Below are 22222 nucleotides of genomic sequence, written 5' to 3'. Positions count from 1 at the left end.
TTATCGTAGAATGTTTTGTGCTCTTTTGGGTAGATGCCTAATAGTGCTATTGCTGGATCGAATGGTATTTCTATTTTTAGCTCTCTGAGGTATCTTTGGATTTTCAACACAGATAATCATGTCATCTGCAAAAAAAGAGTTTTATTTCTTCTTTCCAACCTGGGATTTTTTTTAAGTTAATATTTATTACTACTGTATTGTCAGGCATTTTCAAAAACGCTTTACTTGTACTACATTATTGGATTCTCACAATGGATGTGGATAGGAATGCTATCCACGGATATTATTTCCATCTTCCTAATGGGAGAATGGAAGCTCAGAGAGGCTAAGTAATTTGTTCAAGTACACACAATGTTGGAGTCAGGATTTGTTTTTCTGACTCTAAATTCTTTTCTACTGCATTTGACTTACAGATTTTGGTCTCAAAAGCACCACTTAAATTAATTTCTACATAAAACCAGTTCATTTTATGAGCAAGATTCCTGGAATTCTTTTTTTGTTAGAGACAGGATCTTGCTCTGTTGCCCAGGCTGGAATGTAGTGGCATAATCATAGCTCACTGCAGCCTCAAATTCCTAGGCTCAAGCAATCTTTCTGCTTCATCCTCCCAACTAGCTAAGACTACAGGCATGAGCCACCATGCCTGGCTAATTTTTATTTTTTGTAGAGATAAAATCTTGCTATGTTGCTTAGGCTGGTCTCAAACTCCTGGCTTCATGCCATCCTACTACCTCAAACTCCCACATTGCTGGGATTACTGACATGAGCCAACACACCTGGCCTTCCTGGAGTTGTTTTAAGTGTACCCTCTACACATAAAAAAGGAAAAACTCATAAAGTAACAAAAATAGGTACAAAGCCTTACAATGAATTTATTTAGTAAAAGAAATAGGTGGCAATTTTTATTATTTAAGTATTAAGCAATTAAAAATGTTTGAATGCTAAAAACTATAAACATTGATGGAAAAAAATTCACAGGATGCCTAAATAATCAAAGAGATATACCATGTTCATGGATTGAAGAACTCAATATCAATACTGTTAAGATGTCAATTCTTTGTAAACCAGTATAGAGATCCAATGCAATTCCAATCTTAACAATAGTTTTGTAGGTATTGATAAGTTCATACTAAAATTTATATACAAAAATATAGGGAATAGAATAGCTGAACAATTTTTAAAAAGAAGAACAAAGTTAGAGTACTGACAACATCTGATTTCAAGGCTTACTATAAAGCAACATTTTTAAAGATAATCTAGTATTAGTGAAAGGGTGGACACATACATCAATGAAACAGAACAAAGACCAGAAGTATACCCACACATATAGGTCAACTGATATTTGACAAAGGTGCAAACACAATTCAATGGAGAAATGATAGTCTTTTCAACAAATAGGGCTGAAACAATTGGACACAAATAAATAAAAAAATAAACCTTTTCACCTCTACCTTACATCATGTAAAATGAAATAAACTCAAATTGGAACCTACACCTAAGTGTAAACCCTATAATTACAAAACTTCCAGAAAAACACAGGAGAAAAAATTTTAACTCTGGCTTAAGCAAAGGTTTCTCACATAAAACATAAAAGCATAATCTATATATAATAATATTGGTAAATTTGACTTCATCAAAATTAAAAGTTCTTCCATGGACAAGATACTGTTAAGATATTAGAAAGACACACCATAAACACAGAGAAAATGTTTACAAATCACATAAACAATAAAGGACTTCTGAATATATAAAGACTTTTTAAACAATACAAAACTAAGAAAATAAAAACCCAATTAAAATGGGTAAAATATTTAATTTAATCAGGCACATTAACAAAGAAGATATATAGATCAAAAAGAAGCATACAAATAGATGCTTAAAGAAAAAGGCTTGAAAATTAAATATAAGGGATCCAAACTGGAAAGGAGGAAATATAGCTACATTCTTAGATGACATGATCTTGTATATAGAAAATCCTAAGGAATACACAAATGCACACACATACATACACACACACAAAACGATTAAACAAAAACTTCAGCAAGGTTACAGGATATAAAAGCATTAAACAAATAATCATTGTAATGCAATACACTGCAATAAAGAATCTGAAAATAAAATTAAGAAACAATTCCACTTATAATAGTATTAAAAACAATAAAATCTTGGAAATAAATTTAATGAAAGAAATGCAAACTTATACTCTGAAAACTAAAAGACATCATTGAAAGAAATTAAACAAAATCTAAATGAATAGAAAGACATCCCATGTTCATGGAACAAAAGACTTAATAGTGTTAAGATGGCAGTACTTCCCAAGTTGATCTACAGATTTAGGGCAATCCCTATCAATATTTCAGGTGATTTTTGAAGAAATCACCAGCTTATCTTAAATTTCATATGAAAGCTAAAGGGACCCAGAATAGCCAAAACAATCTTGAAAAATAACAAAATCAGAGGACTCACATATTCTGATTTTAAAAGTTACTACAAAGCTATACTAACAAAGACAGGGTGGTACTTAAATGAGGATAGACATATAGATCAATGGAAAAGAATTGAATACAGAAATAAACCTTCACCTACATAGTCAATTGAGTTACGGCAATTTAATTGGAAAAGAATAGTCTCTTCAACAAATGGTGCTGGGATAAATGAATAATCGCATGCAAAAAGATGAAGTTGTACTCTTACCTGACACCATGTACAAAAGCTAACAAAAAATGGATCAAGGAGGGAGGGGCAAGATAGCTGACTAGAGACATCAGTCACCAAATTGTCTCAGAAGGAAGGAAAAGTTTTAGATTAAAAACAAACAAACAAACAAACAAAACCTTAGGTGTAATTCTGAGGGAAAAGTGCCAGAACATACCAGAGATTATATGGGAAGACGTTGCAGAGCAGAATGAGAAGGAAGATATTAACAGAGATCAACCCCAAGTAATTTGGAGGGCCATGTACAGGGTGTGTGTGGGGGATTGTTTCTCCTTTCCTCACACTTCTGGTAGTCAACAGTCTCCCGAGCTGCTGGAGAACTTTTCTATCCTCATAAGCCCCAAAACTACTGCCCACAATAAACAGGGAACTTCTTGAAAACAAAGCACCAGGCTGCCAGCTCCCTTGGGGTCATTCCTTATCACCACAGGCCTGAGCCAAGGTGACAGATTCCATACTGCTTCTCCATCCATTGTGTGCCTTTGTCCTCTCCAGGGAGCTTCAGCCCTTCAGTTTTCATGTCATTTGTTTCCACACAAACATATCCCAGACTACAGTGGCTACAGGGGTTACTGGGCCCTAGGGGATCTGTGTGATCCCATAGCTTGGACATTCCAGGTGGGCTGCTTTCTGGGGAGAGGGACAAACACAACCAAAATGTCAGCTCTCCTCCATTCAAACACTTTTCCTTCCCTTTCATTTGCTCACCCACTGCTGCTGAGTGGCACAGGTCCCCCAAAAGACCATTGAGCAAGAGCTCTCAGGAGCAGCTGCTTCACCTCTGTTGGGATGTCCACTACATCAAGCCTCCCACAGAGAATGTGGACCACTCCTTTCCCTTTAAAGATCTGCAGTGGACCAAGAGTTGCTCAGGCTATGAGATCCTTGCCCACTGGCCCTTCCCAGTGCTTCTTGCCCGATTGCTCTATCAGAGCAGGGCACACCAAAGTGGAGGGACATCAAACATGTTTGAGTACCCCATATGCAACTTGGGACCAGCATGTTACCATCTGGCATGGTCTGGGATTAATCTTTGGGGACCCAAGGACAGGCTCAAATGACAGATCCAGTACCCCCAGAACTTCATCGTGTTGCTGCAGAACACAGAGGGGAGATTTGTGAACTAATATTAGGAGGCAAGGGAACCTGCATAGGCAGAATTGAAAAGAGTGTGCAGTGTGGGTCCCAGCCATGACACACTCAAAAAGCACAGGAAGGCCATGCTCTTAGCCCAGGGTAGGATCCTGGACAGGGAAGCTCCTAGCCCATAGCACCATCACAGGGGAACTAAGCTAATTTGAGCTACTGACTACCAACAGATGCTAGAGGGAGACCATGGAATAGGGGAGGGGGGAGAAGAGTGAAATCTGCTCCTGACAGCCAAACTGTGAATCTTACATGGCTCCAATTCCACAAGTAGACTTTCTGGCTGCGTGGGGCCACTGCGGCCCCTTCTTGATGGGTTTCCCCAGCAGGCTGGGAGCTGACCCTTGTTTTCTGCCAAGATAGCCCTTGTGCCCACCTTTGTGAAGGCTGAAGGGAGGCTTGCACAACCGAGGCCCACTTTGCCTCATTCCTTCACCTACCTCTGCTGTCATGGAGAATAAGAAGTCCCCTGGGAGCTCCAGGGCTCCACCCACTTCCTGGGGCATTTGAATGCTTCTCCTGATGGACAAGACCCAGTCACAGGTCCCAAAAAACAACATTGTAGCTGGCTCTTTCCTGCAAGCACCACTTACTGGCAGGGAGAACAACTTGCACAGCTCATTATAGCATTTACTGATGGAACCAAACAGGACGTGGCTAACTCTTACACACAAGCACCACATACTGTCTCAGAAATTAAACTGGGCATCCTAATATAATTCACAGTGTTAAGAAGACCATAGGGCTGGGGAAAGAGAAAGGATTTTAAAGACTTCCATCTTCCCTTGTGAGCAAGAGACAGGGAATCTGCCCATGCACATAGTACACCACCACTACAGCATACACATAACTAGCAATTGAGAAAAATCACCACACTAAGGACATCCATAACCAAGGTATATCCATCCAGAATCTAGACACCTATCATAGTACCCACAAGCAAAGCCAAAGTTACTTATGCAACATATGCTACTGACACACTTTTAAGAGTGTTTGTGGGGAGCCCCATCTAAACAAAAGAAAATCTGAAACAAGAAGTGGCTGTTGCTCCAGATAAGAAAAAAACAGCACGAGAACTCCCAAAGCATGAAAAATCAGAATGAAATGACCCTCCCAAAGGAGCACACCAGCTCTCTAGCAATGGATCCCCACCAAAATGATAATACTGAAATGACAGAGGAAGATTGTAAAGAAGCTCAATGAAAACCAAGAGAAAATGGAAAACCAACTAAAATAAACCACAAAACAATTCATGAAATGAATGAAAAATTTACTAAAGAGATATATTAAGAAAAAAACAAATATAACTTCTGGAAATGAAAATTTCATTTAGGGAAATACAACACATTGGAAAGTTTTAAGAGTAGACTATAATAAGCAGAAGAAAGAATTTCAGAGCTTGAAGACAACTCTTTTGAATTAACTCAGTCAATCCAAAATAAAGAACAAAGCATCAAGGGGAATGAACAAAGTCTAGGGGAAATATGGGATTATGTAAAACAGCCAAATATAAGAATCATAGGCATTCCTGAGGGTGAAGAAGAAAAAGCATAAGGTATGGAAAACCTATTTGAAGGGATAATTGAAAAAAACTTCCCTGATCTTGCTAGAGATTTAGACATCCAGATACAAAAAGCTCAATGAACACCTGGGAGATTCACTGGATAAAGGGGATCACCAAGGCATATAGTCATCTAACTGGCCAAAGTCAACACAGAGGAGGAACTTCTTTGAGCCATGAGAAAAAAACATCAAGTACAAAGGAAAACTGTTAAGGCTAACGGCAGACTTCCCAAGAGAAACATTACAAGCCAGAAAGGAATGGGGTCCTATCTTCAGTCTCCTTAAACAGGATAACTGCCAGCCAAGAATTTTGTATCCTACTAAACTAAGTTTCATAAATGAAAAAGATATAAAGTCTTTCCAAGACAAGCAAACACCAAGAGAATTTGTCACTACCTGATCCACCATACAGGAAATGCTCAAAAGTGCATCATACATGCAACAGTACAATAGATATCAACCAATGTAAAAACACCCAAAATTTATAGCTTGCAACACTTATATAACAATAGCACAAGAGAGAACATGAAACAATGAAGTATTATCCAACAAGCTGAACAGAATACTATCCCACATATCAACACTAACACTCAATGTTAATGATCTAAATGTCCCATTGAAAAGACATAGACTGGCTGGATAGATGAGAAAACACAACTCAAATGTTTGCCATTTCCAAAAAACACTTCTAAATCACAAGGACTCACATAGACTCAAGTGGGAAAAAATAGAGTGGAAAAAAATACTCCAGCAAATGGAAAGCAAAAATAAGTGGATGTAGTGATTCTCATATCAGATAAAATAGACTTTAAATTAATGATGGTAAAAAAAGACAAAGATGGTCATTATAGAATGGTAAAGAGAGCAATTCAACAAGAAGGTATAACAATCCTAAAAATATATTCACCTAACACAGGAAATCGCAGATTCATGAAGCAAATTCTTCTAGATCTAAGCAAAGAAGTAAACAGTAACATCTAAATAGTCAGGGACTTCAGTAGTTCACTGACAGAACTGGAGAGATCATTGAAACAGAAAATGGATAAAGAAACACCTCATTTAAATAGGACTCTAGAACAAATGGGCTTAACAGACATTTACAGAACATTCTATCCAAAAAACTACTGAATATACATTCTTCTCATCAGCACATAGGATATTTTCCAAGATTGATCATATTTTAGGCCACAAAACAAGTCTCAGCAAATTAAAAAAATCAAAATCATATCATGTACCATCTCAGACAGCAGTGGCATAAAACTAGAAATGAATTCTAAGAGAAACACTCGATTCTATACAAAATCATGGAAATTAAACAACGTACTGCTGAATGATCCTTGGGTCAATGATGAAATTAAGATGGAAATCAAGGCATTCCCCATACTGAATGACAAAGAGACACAAGCTTGCAAAATCTATGGGATACAGAAAAGCAGCCCTAAAGGGAAAGTTGATAGTTTTAAATGACTACATCAAAAAGACAGAAAGATCACAAATTAACAACTTAATGTTACAGGTCAAGGAACTAGAAAAAGAACAACCAAACCCCAAGAAACAAAAGAAAAGAAATAACAAAGCTCAGAGCAGAACTAAATGAAATAGAAATCAAAAAAAAACAAAATAAAGGATCAATGAAACAAGATGTCGGTTCTTTGAAAAGATAAACAAAATTGATATACTGTTGGCCAGGTTAACCAGAAATAGAAGAGAAAGGACTCAAATGACCTCAATAAGAAATAAAAAGGAGACATTACAACTGATACCACAGAAATACAAAATTTCATCCATGAATACTATGAAAAACTTCTACACAAACAAACTAGAAAATCTATAGGAAATGGATAAATTTGTGGAAACACACAACCTCTCAAGCCTGAATCAGGAAGAAATAGCAACTCTGAGCAGACCAAAGACAAGCAGCTAGACTGAAGCAGTAATACAAAAATCTCCAATACAACAAAAAAAAGCCCTGGACCAAACAGATTCACAGCTAAATTCTATCAAATCTACAAAGAAGAACTGGTACCTTTCCTACAAAAAATATTCCGTAACATCAAGAAGGAGGGAATCATCCCTAACCCATTCTATGATGCCAATATCATCCTGATAGTAAAACCAGGAAATGACACAACAAAAGAAGAAAACTATAGATTAATATCCCCTAACAACATAGAAGCAAAAATCCTCAACAAAATACTAGCAAACCAAATTCAACAGCACATCAAAAACATAATCCACCATGATCAAGTGGGTTTCATCCCAGGGATGCAAGGACTGTTTAACATACACAAATCAATAAATGTGTTTCACAACATAAAAAGAAACAAAAATGACCATATGATCATCCAAAAAGATGCAGAAAAAATATTCAATAAAATTCAGCACTCTGTTATGATAAAAACCCTCAACAAACTAGACATAAAAGCAATATATCTCAAAATTATAAAAGCCATTAATGACAAACCCATTGCCAACATCATACTGAATGGGGAAAGTTGAGAGCATTCCCCCTAAGAACTGGAACAAGACAAGGGTGCCAATTGTCACCACTTTTATTCAAGATACTATTATAAGTCCTAACCAGAAAAATCAGGTATAGGAAGGAAATAAATGGAATCCAAATTGGGAAAGAGGAGCTCAGACTATCCCTATTTGCTGATGATGTAATCTTAGATCTAGAAAACCCTAAAGACTCCACCAAAAGAGTCCTCGAATTGATAAATAAATTCAGCAAAGTCTCTGGTTACAAAATCAATGTATACAAATTAGTAGCATTTCTATATGCTTATAACAGCCAAGCAAAGAGACAAATCAAGGACTCAGTACCATTCACAATAGCTAAAAAGAAAATAAAGCACCTAGGAAAATACTTAACAAAGGAGATTAAAGACCTCTACAAGGAGAATTACAAAACACTTATGAAAGAAATTGTAGATGACACGCACAAATGAAAAAACATCCCCTTCTCAAGGACTGGTAGAATCGGTAATATTAAAAAGTCCATAGTTCCCAAAGTGATTTACAGATTCAATGTAATCTGCATCAAAATATCAGCATTATTTTTCACAGATCTAGAAAAAATAATCCCAAGCTTTATTTGGAATCAAAATGAGTCCAAACAACCAAAGCAATCTTAAGTAAAAAGAATAAATCCAGATACATTACATTATCCGACTTCAACTTATACTACAAGGCTATAGTAACCAAAACAGTGTGGTACTGGTATAAAAGGAGAGATATAGACCAATGGAACAAAAATGAGAATACAGAAGTAAAACCATCTATCTACAACCAACTGATAGTCAACAAAGCAGACAGCATACACTGGGGAAAGGAAGCCCTATTCAATGAATGGTGTGGGAAAACTAGATAGCCACATGTGGAAGAATGAAACACAATCCCTGTCTCTTGCCATATACAAAAATTAATTCAAGATGAATTGAAGACTTAAATGTAAGGTATGAAACTATAAAATTTCTAGAAGGAAATGTAGGAAAAACTCTTTTAGACATCAGCCTAGGCAAAGAATTTATGGCTAGGACCCCAAAGGCAAATATAGTAACAACAAAAATAAATAAATGGACTTAATTAAATTAAAAAGCTTCTGCAAAGCAAAGGAAATAATCAACAGAGTGAATAGACAACATAGAGAACTGGAGAAAATATTCACAAACTATATATCCAACAAGGAACTTATATCCTGAATCTACAAAGAGCTCAAACAAATCAGCAAGAAAACAAACAACCTCAATAAAAGTGGGCAAATGACATGATCAGAAGTTTTTCAAAAGAAGACAGACAAATGACCAACAAACATATAAAAAATTGCTCAACTTATTAATCATCAGGGAAATGTAAATTAAAACTACAATACGATATCACCTTCCCCCTATCAGAATGGTAATTATTAAAAGGTCAAAAAGCAATAGATGCTGGCATGGATGCAGAGAGCAAGGAACACTATACATTGTTGGTGGGACTGCAAATTTGTATAAACTCTATAGATAACAATATGGAGATTCCTCAAAGAAATATTTGTATATGTAGACCTACCATTTGATCCAGCCATTCCACTACTGGGTATCTACCCAAAAGAAATGAAGTCATTTAATCAAAAAGAAACCTGCACCCAAATGTTTATCGCAGCACAATTCACAATTGCAAAGATATGGAATCAACCTAAGTGCCTATCAATTCATGAATGAATAAAGAAAATGTGGTGTATATATATACCATGGAGTACTTCTCAGTCAAAAAAAGGAATGAAATAATGTCATTTGCAGCAACATGGAATGAACTGGAGACCATTATCCTAAGTGAAGTATCTTTGGAATGGAAAACCAAACAACATATGCTCTCACTAATAAGTGGGAGCTAATAGATGGGTGTACATGAGCACAGAGTGATATAAAGGACATGAGAATCCAAGAAGGGGAGAGGGTAGGAAAGTTGGCATGGCATAAAAACTTACATACTGGGTAAAATGAACGTTATTCTGGTAATAGGTACACCAAAAGCCCTGACTTAAGCATATTAACTACCCTGCTAGTTAATATTTAGAAATTAAAAAAAAATGAATCAAAAAGCTAAGTGTAAGAGCTAAAAGTATGAAACTTGTAGATGAAAATACAGGAGTAAATCTTTATGACCTTGGATTGGGCAATAATTTCTTAGATATGCAACCAAATGCGCAAGTGATAAAAGAAAAGATAGATAAATTTCACTTCCTCAAAATGTCAAATCTTTGTCCTTCAGAGGATACCATCAAGAAAGTGAAAAGACAACCCACAGCATGTGAGAAAAATTTTTCAACTTGTATATCTGATAAGTGACTTATATCTAAAATATATAAAAATGGGCAAAGGATCTAACAAATCTAAATAGATATTACTCAAAAAAAGATATATGAATGAATAATAGGTACATGAAAATATGTTCAACATCATAAGCCATCAGAGAAACAGAGAGCAAAGCCACAAGATACTACATTACAACCTCTAGAATGGCTATAATCTAAGGAAAATAATAAATGTTGTCATATAGATCCCTGAAGCCCTCATACATTGCAGATGGGAATGTAAATGGTAGAGCCTGAAACCATTCAAAAGAGTTTGGCGGTTTCTCAAACTGTTAAACATAGAGTTGTTAAATGACCCAGCAATTTTATTCCTCAGTATATACCTAAGATAAATGAAACATATGTCTACATGAAAACTTATACATAAATGTTCATCAGAATTATTCATCATAGCAAAAATGTGGAAATAGTCCAGATTTAATCAACTTATAAATGGAGAATTAAAATGTGGTATATGTATGAAATAGAATTGGCCATAAGAAGGAATGAGGTATGAATACATGCTGCATGTGTATTAACCTTGAAAACATTATGCTTAGTGAAAAAGCCAGTCACAAAGACTACATATTGTATAGTTCCATGTATACGTATTGTCCAGAATAGGAAAATCTATAGAGATAGAAGTAGATTAGTGGTTGCCTAGTTTGGGGGAGATGAAAATGTTCTAAAATTGATTGTGGTGATGGCTGCACAACTCTATGAACATAATAAAAACTGAAATAAAAACTATGAACATAATAAAAAATGAAATGTATACCTTAAATGCATAAATTCCATTGCATATGAATTATATCTCATTAATGTGCTATAAAAGATATTCAATATCATTTATAATTAGGGAAATGCAAATTAAAAGGACAATGAGATAATACTACATGGATGTTAAAATGGCAGGAAAATAAACCAAAAAATTGGCTGGGCACGGTGGCTCACGCCTGTAATCCTGGCACTCTGGGAGGCTAAGGAGGGAGGATTGCTTGAGCTCAGGAGTTCAAGACCAGCCTGAGCAAGAGTGAGACCCTTCTCTACTAAAAATAGTAAAAATTAGCCAGGTGTGGTGGTATGCACTTGTAGTCCCAGCTACTCGGGAGGCCAAGGCAGGAGGATCACTTGAGCCCAGGAGTTTGAGGTTGCTGTGAGCTAGGCTGACACCACTGCACTCTAGCCTGGGAGACAGAGTGAGACTCTGTCTCAAGTGGGGGAAAAAAAAGAATAAAAAAGAAAAAAAAGAAAACAAAAAATGGACAATACCAAGTAGCATCAAGGATGTAGAGCAACTAGAATTCTCATACATTTTTAGTAGGAATGTAAAATAGTCTGGCCAATTTGTAAAACAGTTTGGCAGTTTCTTATAAAGTTAAACATACATGTGCTATATTACTCAGCAAATCCATTCCTGGGTATCTGTCAAAGAAACAAATATTTATTTACAAACAAAAATCTATACTCTTGTTTCTCAGTCTAAAGGTGCCACTCCTTCTATATCTAAAATTTCCCTTTTTCCCCATCTCCTTTTCCCTCATTCGACTTTTAACCCCCAAATTCTCTTCAGTTCATTGTTTAGAAGCCAGTTTCTCAAAATTGGAATGTTTTTATCTTAAACTAACTCAGTCTCTATAGATGTTCCCATAGGACCCAGTAGTTCATTTATCACATCATTTATTACAACCATATGCAATTGCCATTTAATTCTACTTATTTCCTCCTAATAGTAAGATGCAAGAGGGCAGACTCTATATTTCCTGTCTGTGATTGAATGTCCACCACCCAGCACAGCTTCTGTTTTTAAAAAAATATTTATTTAAGGAATAGATGACCTTTTGCAAACATAATACAAACTCTAAATATCATGGTGCTAGCAAAGGAAAATTAAAAGTAACCTTAGATATTTTCCTTTGACACAATGAGTAATAATTTGACTACACCAATATAGCTAGAGTAAAAGATTGAGAGAAAGAGGTTAGAGTGAAAAAAAAGAGGGAGACAGACAGGGAGAGAGAGAATTTGTAATATACACTTACTAGTCTGATCCAAAGCACAAAATTCAAACTCAAGGGTATTCCGTGTTTCTTTAGGAACTCCAGGCATAATTTCACAAAAACCTCAGAGTGATTTAGAAAACCTCTCTTCATGCTGCTTATGCTTTAGACAAAAGGATCAATGGAATGCAGAGAAAAGTTGATTTTGTTTTTTAGTGATGGGAGCATTTCTTCAAAACCATTAAATCTAACACTTCTATTTTACAAAAAAAAAAAAAATGCCTAGCCTAATTACTTTTCTCATGAAAGGGATTTTCTGAGTATGCACAATTACAGATTTAACAAGGTCTAACGTACGTACGAACTATTCTTTGGCAAGGTCCCCTTCCTCTCTCCTGACCCCTACCCTAATATTGCTTGTGAGCAGCAGAAAAGATATGGGAAAATAGCTGATCTACTCTGTGCTCCTAATCCTCTTCAATTCACCTCCTAATTCAAAGTAGATTACTACAGAAGAGAAAACTGGGAGGGACCTACTTCCCCAAACCAAGTTCCCCTTCTACATTTCACCACATCGCTGCAATATCTGATTCTCACCAACATGACATCCTGCATATCTCTGACAAAAATCCATCTTGTTGAGCCTTATCTTGTAAAACTTGACCCTAGAGCAAAAATTGCAAAACTAGTGATCCTTGACATTATGTACTGGTACAAGTGATGGGATTATGTTTTATGCTTTTTAATTTTGCTTTAAATTGATTTAGCTGTCTTCACTTAAACAGGTTTTTACATTAAAATCTATATTTCTGGGCTCTTTTAAGAAATTGGAATGTCTGACAACAGTGGGCCCACATTCATGCACAGCAGTAATTGGGGCCAAGTTGAGGCCAAGCAGTCCATTACTGACCGGTTGTGGACTGGGTGTATACTCTTCATCACAGGCCCACCCTACTGAGCCCTTTCTTTCACTCATTACTTCTTTGTGCCCTTATAGTAGATATTTGAATGTTTTGTTTCTACCTTAGGGATGCTCTGCACACAAAGCTGAGAGGGGGCTGAGTGAAGGGACACCTCTAAATGCATTTGAGATTACGAAGAAGACTGCTAACAAAATGCCCTTCAATTCTTCATTTCTATTAGAAACTCAATATGCTTTTGTGGATTAAGCAAGGAAGCTAAATAGGATACATAGAACTCATTAAAAGGCAAAATATATTCCAAGTTCCAAACAATCAACTTACAAATGGGCTATTTTTTCTTTCTCATTGGAAGATGATGCCTGGTTTTATTTACTTGGGTCTTATATCGTGAGCGAATCACTAACCAATTGCTAAGCAGTTACCTAAGAGTTAGAAAGAATGACTACATGAACAAGGATTTTTACAGGCATAAGGGTGTGCTTCCTGGATTTCTGCTTCTCTAATTAGGCAAGGCAGAATAAGAAAAAATGCAATCAACTCCTAGAACTTTTGCAGCTTGACGCACTTAATAATAGGCCTCTTGTCCAAAAGCATTCAGAAAGGTTTCTCTTCTCTTCATTCAACAAATTAAACGTATAAAACTTGGGCTCACTTCCTATTTCTAGATTTATTGGGCTAACTTTATCTGTTTAATCTCTGGCATTAATAGAACTGAGTTGATACCTACTCTTCCATTTATTAGCTGAGTGATCTTCAGTGAGTTACTTCATTTCTCCAAGCCAGGGCTGCCTTATTAGCAAAACGGTAATGACAGTATTTATCTCGATCATTGTAAGCATTGATATAATGAGGTAATAAGTGTAAAATTCTTTGCATGATACTGGTATACATTACTAAATGTTTTATTTATTTTCCTTTTCTTCCTTTGTTTTTCTCTTATTATTTTTAGAAAGTTATTTTGTCCCATAAAAGCCATAAAATAACCACTCCTCCAATATGTCTAGTTAGCTAGCCTCCTCCATTCACCATCAACTTACCTACACATATAAAACAAATAAAAGAACTCCCTTATCTGGTTCTTAGAACGTTGAATGCCAGGAATGGAGAATAATATTTTAATCCCCCGTCTTCCTTTTATAGATAATAAAACTGAATTCCAGAGAGATTTAGTGATTTGCTGAAGTCACTTAAACAGGGGAGTAGAACTCATTTGTTTTACAACAGAAAAGACAAAAATGGAACCAGGTTTTAAATAGCAGGGCTCTATATACATAAGCCCTATAGAGCACATTGTAGAGACTCATTATACTATTTTTTAATTGACTGGAACAGTGAATTGATTAAAAGAAATAGATCAGCCCCAACTTGCATGATCAGGCTGGTGATTAAAACCAAGTTTGGTTTCTAGACCTGGGATTATTCATCAGCTAATTGTCAGTTAGCATGTTTACTTGTTAATTCTTTGCCAAATACCACCATGGAGAGTAATACTGGGAAGTTTCCAGGTTTAGAGAAATTTTGCACACCAAATAATCGTATGTCAAACTTTGGGTACATAATTTCAGCAGAGGATTTTGTACATGACAACTTTTAGCCCCTTAATGTTGCTGAAAACCACTTTTATCTAAATTAGTAAGTTGGATATAAGAGTCCAACAACTACAGTACATTTGAAAATTACCTCATCAAGTGAAATATTCAAAGGAAAATCTCATCGTTTGTCAGGGTATATGCAGATTCAAGTGGATCTCTTTCCCGAATAGAGTGATTGATTGACCGATTGACTGATTGATTTAGGAGAGATAGAGTCTCCCTATGTTGCCTAGGCTGATCTCAAATTGGCCTGAAGTGATCCTCCTGCCTCAGCCTCCTGTAGTGCTGGGATTAAAGATGTGCACCACCACAGTGGGCCTCAGATAAGATTTTTGGAAAAAAAATAATAAATGAAAGGAAGGACTAATGTTCACTGAACTATGATGTCCACATCATGTAGCATTTGGTACTTTAATGTGTTATCCCACTGAATCCTATTATCTTCATGTTATAGTGGAATGTCTTATTTACAGAACAGATACAAGAGATATTAAGTGACTTTTCCAGGAATATCTAGCAAGGATTCAAATCCAAGGCTTTCTCCATATTTCATGCTTTACTCAATAAACCATGTTGCTCACCATCTTTGAATATTTTCTATAGGATTAAAAGACATTCTCCTTTATTTGTTTATTCACTAATTTGTGCAGCATTTATTGAATGAGGTGTTTACTATATGTCAGGTTAGGCAAAAAAAAAAATCAAAGACTCTAGACACTATTCCCAGGATCCAGTACAGTATATGGTGCACAACAGGCACCAAAGACATATTTACTGAATGAATGAATGAATGAATGAATACACTCCTGCCCTCAACTTGCTCATCATTTATCTATAACTGCATTGTCTAAAGCATAGCCACCAGTAATGTGGCTATTGAGCACTTAAAATGTAACCAGTCTAGATTAGAATGGGATTTAAATGTAAAATACATCCCAGATTTCTAGGACTTAGTGTAAAAAAGAGGTAAAATATTTCATTAATGGTTTTCATATTGATTACATGTTAAAATGATAATATTTTGAATATATTGAATTAAATGAAACATTAAAATTAGTTTTATCTGTTTAATGTTTTGAAATTTTTTAGGGTTGATACTAGAAAAATTAAAACTATATATATAATTTTCTTCTATTTCTATTGGTCACCCTTGAGATCTAGTGCCATTAAGTCCTGGGCACTTGCTTTTCTGTTCCAATTTCATTATTAAAACTAGTTTTATTCTCTTTCTTTGATGTATGATTTAAGTTAGGTTTTAAATGCAGTCCATTTAAAATGCTAATCTGTTTTTGAGATTACAGTCAATTATTGGGGTTTGAAAATTTTTATGCCCAGAGGCAAAACAGTCCATACACAGATCCTCCTAAAATATGACTTCCATTTAGACCCTTCCCTGGTGGGAAACTACTGGAGCAAGCTCTCCAAATCCATTACTCCCAGTTTTATAAGATGAAGTCTACTCTCTTCAGCTTGGCAATAAAATATTCAAGGTTGTTCATCAACTGCCTTTATCCCACCTCATGCTCCTGCCAATTTAGCTATCTAAACTTCACTTCTAAATGTATCCCTAGGAAACAGGAATGAGCACTGTACTTTATTCATGCTATAATCTCCATTTGTAGTTCTATTTTTTCAGATCCAACTCCTGAATAGTTTTCAAGATTCAACTTACTGCTTATTTCAGTCTAAATTTCTAAACTACTATAATCCCATATAGTTTTCTCCCTTCTCTGAATTGCAAAACACTAATATTCTATTTGAAAATATCTATACTTGATTATGGAAAGTCTCTGACTTTTCTATAAATGCTTCACTACCATTTTCCTATATTTCAAAAATTATATGTGGAAAATTTATAACAAAATCTCTCAAACATGGAAAGGAATCCACTGTGCATTCAGGTTAGGCTTTTAAGGATCACGTTTAGCCATGTCTTTTAAACAGCAAAAGGATTAAGATACTGAGCAGTTTATAACCCAAGGTGCAGGCAGTCACACCAGTGTACTCTGTTCTGTATAAGCAAAAGCATTCCTGACTTAGCTATAGCATCCCTTCCCCACCAAAAGAGGAGAGCTGCCAAAATGCTCACTTAGAACAGTTGTTGGTTTGTGTACAGTGTAAGTATGGATTCGTTCTTTTTCTTTTTTCTTTTTTTTCCTTTTTGAGGGAGAGAAGGAGGAGGAATGGGATGGGAATCTAAAAGCTGTATTTATTTATAATCAAACATATCCTTATTTCATAACAGATGACCAATTAAAGCAACGTGTGAAACTTGAACAGCATTCTGTCAAAAAGCAAAGAAATTAGTAAAGCCAATAACAATCAGCATTTCTTGCAAACAGCAAGAGTCCCCTCTAAAACCTTCTCTCTTGGCACTGGGGCTTTGCTAAATCTGGCTTGCCATTTTGCAAGTGGGAACAATCAGCTTTGTAGGTTGTAGGGAAGTATTATAATTAAATGTCCACCCACTTTTTCCTTTTTGATGAAAGGCTTCCAGGAGACTTACTAAAATAAGGTGCATCAAGATAGATGAATTTTTGATGAGTAAGTCAAAGCACTAATGAAGCTGGCTTTTCACATAAAAAAATGTCTCTAATTCATAGAAAATTTTCAGATCTAAATCATTAACACTTTCATATTTAATTATAATTAAACATGGTAAAATTCATGGAGTAAAATGGAGATTTCACTGTTTTAGTTGGTAGCAATTGTAGTATTCAGCATGAAGTGACTTTGTAAGAACGAATTGTAATATGATTCAAAAATAAGAGTAAAATTTTAAAAATTAATTTTAGAGGAATATTAAATATAGCCATTATCATAATAGTCATTGTAGTAATAAATAATGCATTTATTGAATGTAATGCCATTCTTCTGAATAATAGTTATATTACCACACTAAAGTGACAAAATATATCTCTGAGGTAGCAAAGTGCTTTAAAGATGTTATTGAATTGTCACAAACTCCTTCTGAGACAGAGCTGAAGCAGGGTGTATAATGCCTGCTTTTGATAATTAAAAGCAATGGCATTTACTAATACCACTGTGAAGAACTATTTCAAAATACCCATATGCAGTATAGTAGGGAGGTACTCTGCTTAATAACTGGGCTCAGACATGTACCTCAAGTCCAATTACTAGAATCCCCAAAGTCAACTTTTTAGAGAGAAAGAGAATTGAGTTGGCGTTATAAATGTTTTCCTTCATTCAATATGGATTTATTGAGCACTAGCCATATAGTCTTTGCTATCAGAGGAGATGCAAAGCAATAAAAGACAAAATCCTTACTCTCTAGAATTACTGAATATTTTTATTTTTAAGATAGAATTCATATTTTTAACTTCCTGCTTAATAGATACTATTGGTGGAAGCCAGTAGAGTTAATGGGGTCCTAAGTCACCACTGGGGTGAGATCAAAGTACTGGGAAGCATAATTCAATGAGCACATTTGTCATTAATTACTAATCACTATATTAAGATGACTTTTACAATGCCAACCCCTGGACTCTACTTTCATTCCCCACTGTGGCTCTGTGGATCCAAAACCACACAGTAACCTGGATGCTCAAAGTAAGAAAAGCTTTGCATAATAGTTACTCAGTTCAGCATAACAGGGATAAAATTAGCCACAAAGGTTCCCTAGTTACTAGCACTACCCAGGGTTTTACAACCATCATTTCACCCATGATCATTTTATACCAACTACATAATAATATAGCAGGAAACCTCAGTTGTGACTCGACCAGAGTAGAGGCATTTCAGATCCAATTTATCGGCCTCTCTGCTCCTCATTCTCATTTCTTTTCTCCAATTCCCCAAATCCTTTGTGTTTTCTAATTATTACTCACAGAATTAACACCTCATTCTTTTTATTTCATGTTTCATTCCACTTTTTACTATCTTTTTGTAAAGTTACAAGTTAACCATTATTTAAAAAGTTCCCTTAACAGCGTGGAGTTTTTCTTCAAAGATCTGATAGGAACTCTTTAAAAATGGACTTTTTTCCCCATTTAAGCCTTCAACAAGTTCACTGATTTTAGATTTCTCAGACAAACACGGTTGAGGTATCAAAACCCAGACATGTTGAAAATAGCTTTTTCTTGAAGTCATTTAGAATCTAAGACTTTCTACCCTGCTATGTCAAATTACCCAGCTTGGGAATAAGATGGGTATCTGTGCATGTCTGTGGAGGGGAATAGTAGGGAGGTGGGGAAGTGGGGGATTGGTAAACAATCCATACAAGGTTACAAGGAGAATTCATATTGTCCTCTGAAACTGATATATTTAAGTTATCTTATTTCCCAGGACTCTGTCACAGACCCTTCTATCTCAATGTCTGTAGTAAATTAATGATCATTTTTCTCTGTTGCTTTGGTTAGACAGCTCCTTTCAAAAAAAAAAAAAAAAGATTTCCTGAAAGATAAATGTAGTACTCAGCACTCTTTTCCTTTTTCTTCTTCTCTCTCTCTCTTTATATATATAGAGAGAGGAAAGAAAAAACCTAATATGCAAGCAGTATACTTAAAAACTATTTTGATTTTCTCCTGTTTCTATATCTCTTTGGAAGCTAGATGTCTCTCAGTTGAAAAAATATCTGTTGGATCATAGAATTTAAGAAACTAGGAGTGATCTTGTCTAAACTTCATATTATAGCTAAAGCCCTGAGAAGTATAGTGACCACAAATACTTTGCTGTTCCTTCCATTAAGAAGTGGAATCTCACTGCTCCCCTCTCCTTGTATCTGGAAAGGCTCTATAATTGCTTTGACCAATAGCATTTTGGGCTATTTCTGGGCTCAAGCCTTAAGAGAATGGCAGCTTCTCCTTCCTGTTTCTTGCTTTCTTTTGAGACTTCTCCTGTCTGAACCCAACAGCTATGCTGTCAGGAGCTCAAGCTACATGGAGAGATCAGGTATTGGTGCTCCAGTCAACAACCATAGCTAAGCCCCCAGCTGACAGGTAGCATGCACTTCTGGTCACATGAATGTGCCAAGTAGTGTGTTCATTTTAGGCAAACATCCAGCCAGCCATATCTTCAGCCAACATTTGACAACAACCACATGAGAAACCTTAAGCAAAAATTGCCCAGCTCTGCTTAGTCATCTCATAGATTAGTGAGAGTCAACAAGTAATTGTCTTAAGCCACTAAGTATGAGGATGCATTTTACGTAGTAAAAGTCCATTGTAACTGAAAGTGACTTAGATCATCAGTTCCCAACCTTTTGGGGCACCAGGGACCGGTTTCATGGAAGACAATTTTTCCACAGCTAGTGGTGGTAGTGTTGGGGGTAAGGGACCAGGGAGAAGCAGAGCTCTGTCGCCTGGTCCCTAACATGCCACGGACTGGTACCGGTCTGTGGACCAGGGATTGGGAACCAGATACTTAGACCAAAGCTTCTAAGTAATACGAAGTGAGAACCAGAACTCAGATATCACTCCAAACCTTTCATAATGTCATTATAAAGGGAATATACAAAGTTGAAGAAGACCCATTCTCAGTCTCCCAGTAGTTCAAAATTCTAAAAGCCTTTATTCTTTCAACATTCACATGGAATGCAGAATTTTCAAAATCCTTAAATACTGAAGGCAAATTCTTAGAGCTTTCTCTACATAATAGTAAACCATCATTTGGTCATATATTAAGGTAACATTCCCAAGTGTTCCTTGAGGGTAGCGCCTTAGTAACATGTAATGAAAGAAAGGTAAACTGAATTGGAAAAACTCTAGCTTAAATTAAATTAAAGATGCTGTACTTCAGGATTTTTCAAGAATGTAAAATCTCCAAGCAGAGCCAAAATAGGACTTTTTTCCTAAATTTTTTTGTCCAAAGCGCCCTTCTTCATAGAAACACTAAACTGAGAAATAGAAATGAGGATGTAATTTAATTAGCAGAAACCAACTTTTATTTTCAGAGAATTTGATTAAAAAGTTGCTTCCGTAATTTGGTGTGCCTTCACCTTACAGAACCCATTTTTCATAAAACTTTTATGACTCTCAGGGACTATGCTTAGTTATTTGACTTTTACAATCTGTTCCCATTGCTCTGCCCCCTTACTTTTAACATTGTCTTGTGGGTAGAGTTAATAAATATTTGAGAAATGGGTACATGAAGAAATAAATAAAACTAGATACAGAACAAATAATTGGATTAATTAATTGAAAATGGTAATCCTGGAAATCAGCTTTGACTCTAATTGGCCTGGTTTGGGTTTTGTACCTTTATTTTCACATAAATTTAATTGGGATTGTAATACTTGCCCTATCTCACAGAGTTCTTGGGAACTTCAAAGGAGATTTCAAACTTGAAGATGGGGCAGTTTTAGGGCTAAAATAATCTTAGTAATCATGTATTCCTCCACTCTTTTCACTTTCTAGTTGTGGAGATTAGGATCCAGAAGGAGAGTTTATAGTGCATATGCTAGCTACACTGGAAACCTCCTTCCTGGGGGATCCACATTAAAGATGTTAGGAAAGCTCTTTTTCAGTAGATGTTATATCAAATTCTGTGATTCTAATTCACAAGGTGATTATTTTTCACTCACAAGTTTTACAAGCATTTGGGCCACAAAAGCATATTTCACCACAGAATTCATGGCTGGTAGAAGAAGGTGTGGTAGTCAAAAAATTTACTAACCAGGATGGTGTGGGCACTGACAATCAGGACAGACAGCAGCCATAAACAACTGGTGTAGCCATACTAATGAGTGCCAGCTGAATATCAGTTCACGTCCATGGATGTGGGCAATCACATTTCCCCCTTCTTGCCACTGGTTCCCAGCCTTGTGAGTACAGTCATCTCATGTGTGGTAGAAATCCTTTCATTCGGGTTCTTTCTTATACTGAAGCTGTGTTATTGATGTCCATAATACAAAAGGTTGCCTTCTCTCTCTCTCCTGGGAATCTCCTAGTACTTTATGGAGATTCAGCAATATAACACCCTGCTCCCCAAATCATGGGGCATTCCATGTCATCAGTCTCCAAACAGAGTGAATTATTGCTTTAACCTCTCCCTTTGCCCCCACTGGGACATGAGCCAATCCATTACCCCTACTTAATTATTCATGGATCTCTCTACTTTTAGGCATTCTTATTCTATAGTCATGTTACATAGTTGAATATGATTTGAAAGACTGGAGGAGTAATATAGCCATGAGAAGATGGTAGAAAAACAATAAAATAGCATAAAATCAAGTATTTGATACTTTTAAGTTAGAATGGGAAGAAAATATTTATAAAGATAAAACAAAGTATCAGCATTTAGCCAGTTCTTTTGTGTAGCTCTGATAAAATATGTATTTTTTAACAACCCAATACTGTGCATAGTTTTATAGCTCTTTCTAAGTAAATTGCCTCTTTTGCAAGCCAGTGTGGGTTGGTTTATATACTATTTGACATATATGCTTTCATATTACCTTGACTCAACTCTGCTACATTGGTAATAATGTTA

At 35.8% G+C, this 22222-nt stretch overlaps 1 protein-coding gene across 1 annotated transcript in view; it reads right to left on the bottom strand.

Moving 5' to 3' along the window:
• Positions 1–22222, bottom strand: part of CTNNA3 (catenin (cadherin-associated protein), alpha 3) — a 2098639-nt gene that overhangs the window by 947628 nt on the left and 1128789 nt on the right. The gene's annotated exons all lie outside the window — the stretch shown is intronic.

Source organism: Propithecus coquereli, unplaced genomic scaffold (genome assembly GCF_000956105.1).
Source record: "Propithecus coquereli isolate 6110/MARCELLA unplaced genomic scaffold, Pcoq_1.0 Scaffold117, whole genome shotgun sequence".
NCBI lineage: Eukaryota > Metazoa > Chordata > Mammalia > Primates > Indriidae > Propithecus > Propithecus coquereli.
The sequence above is the reverse complement of the archived record's forward strand: the minus strand, read 5'-3'. Positions and strand labels throughout refer to the sequence as shown.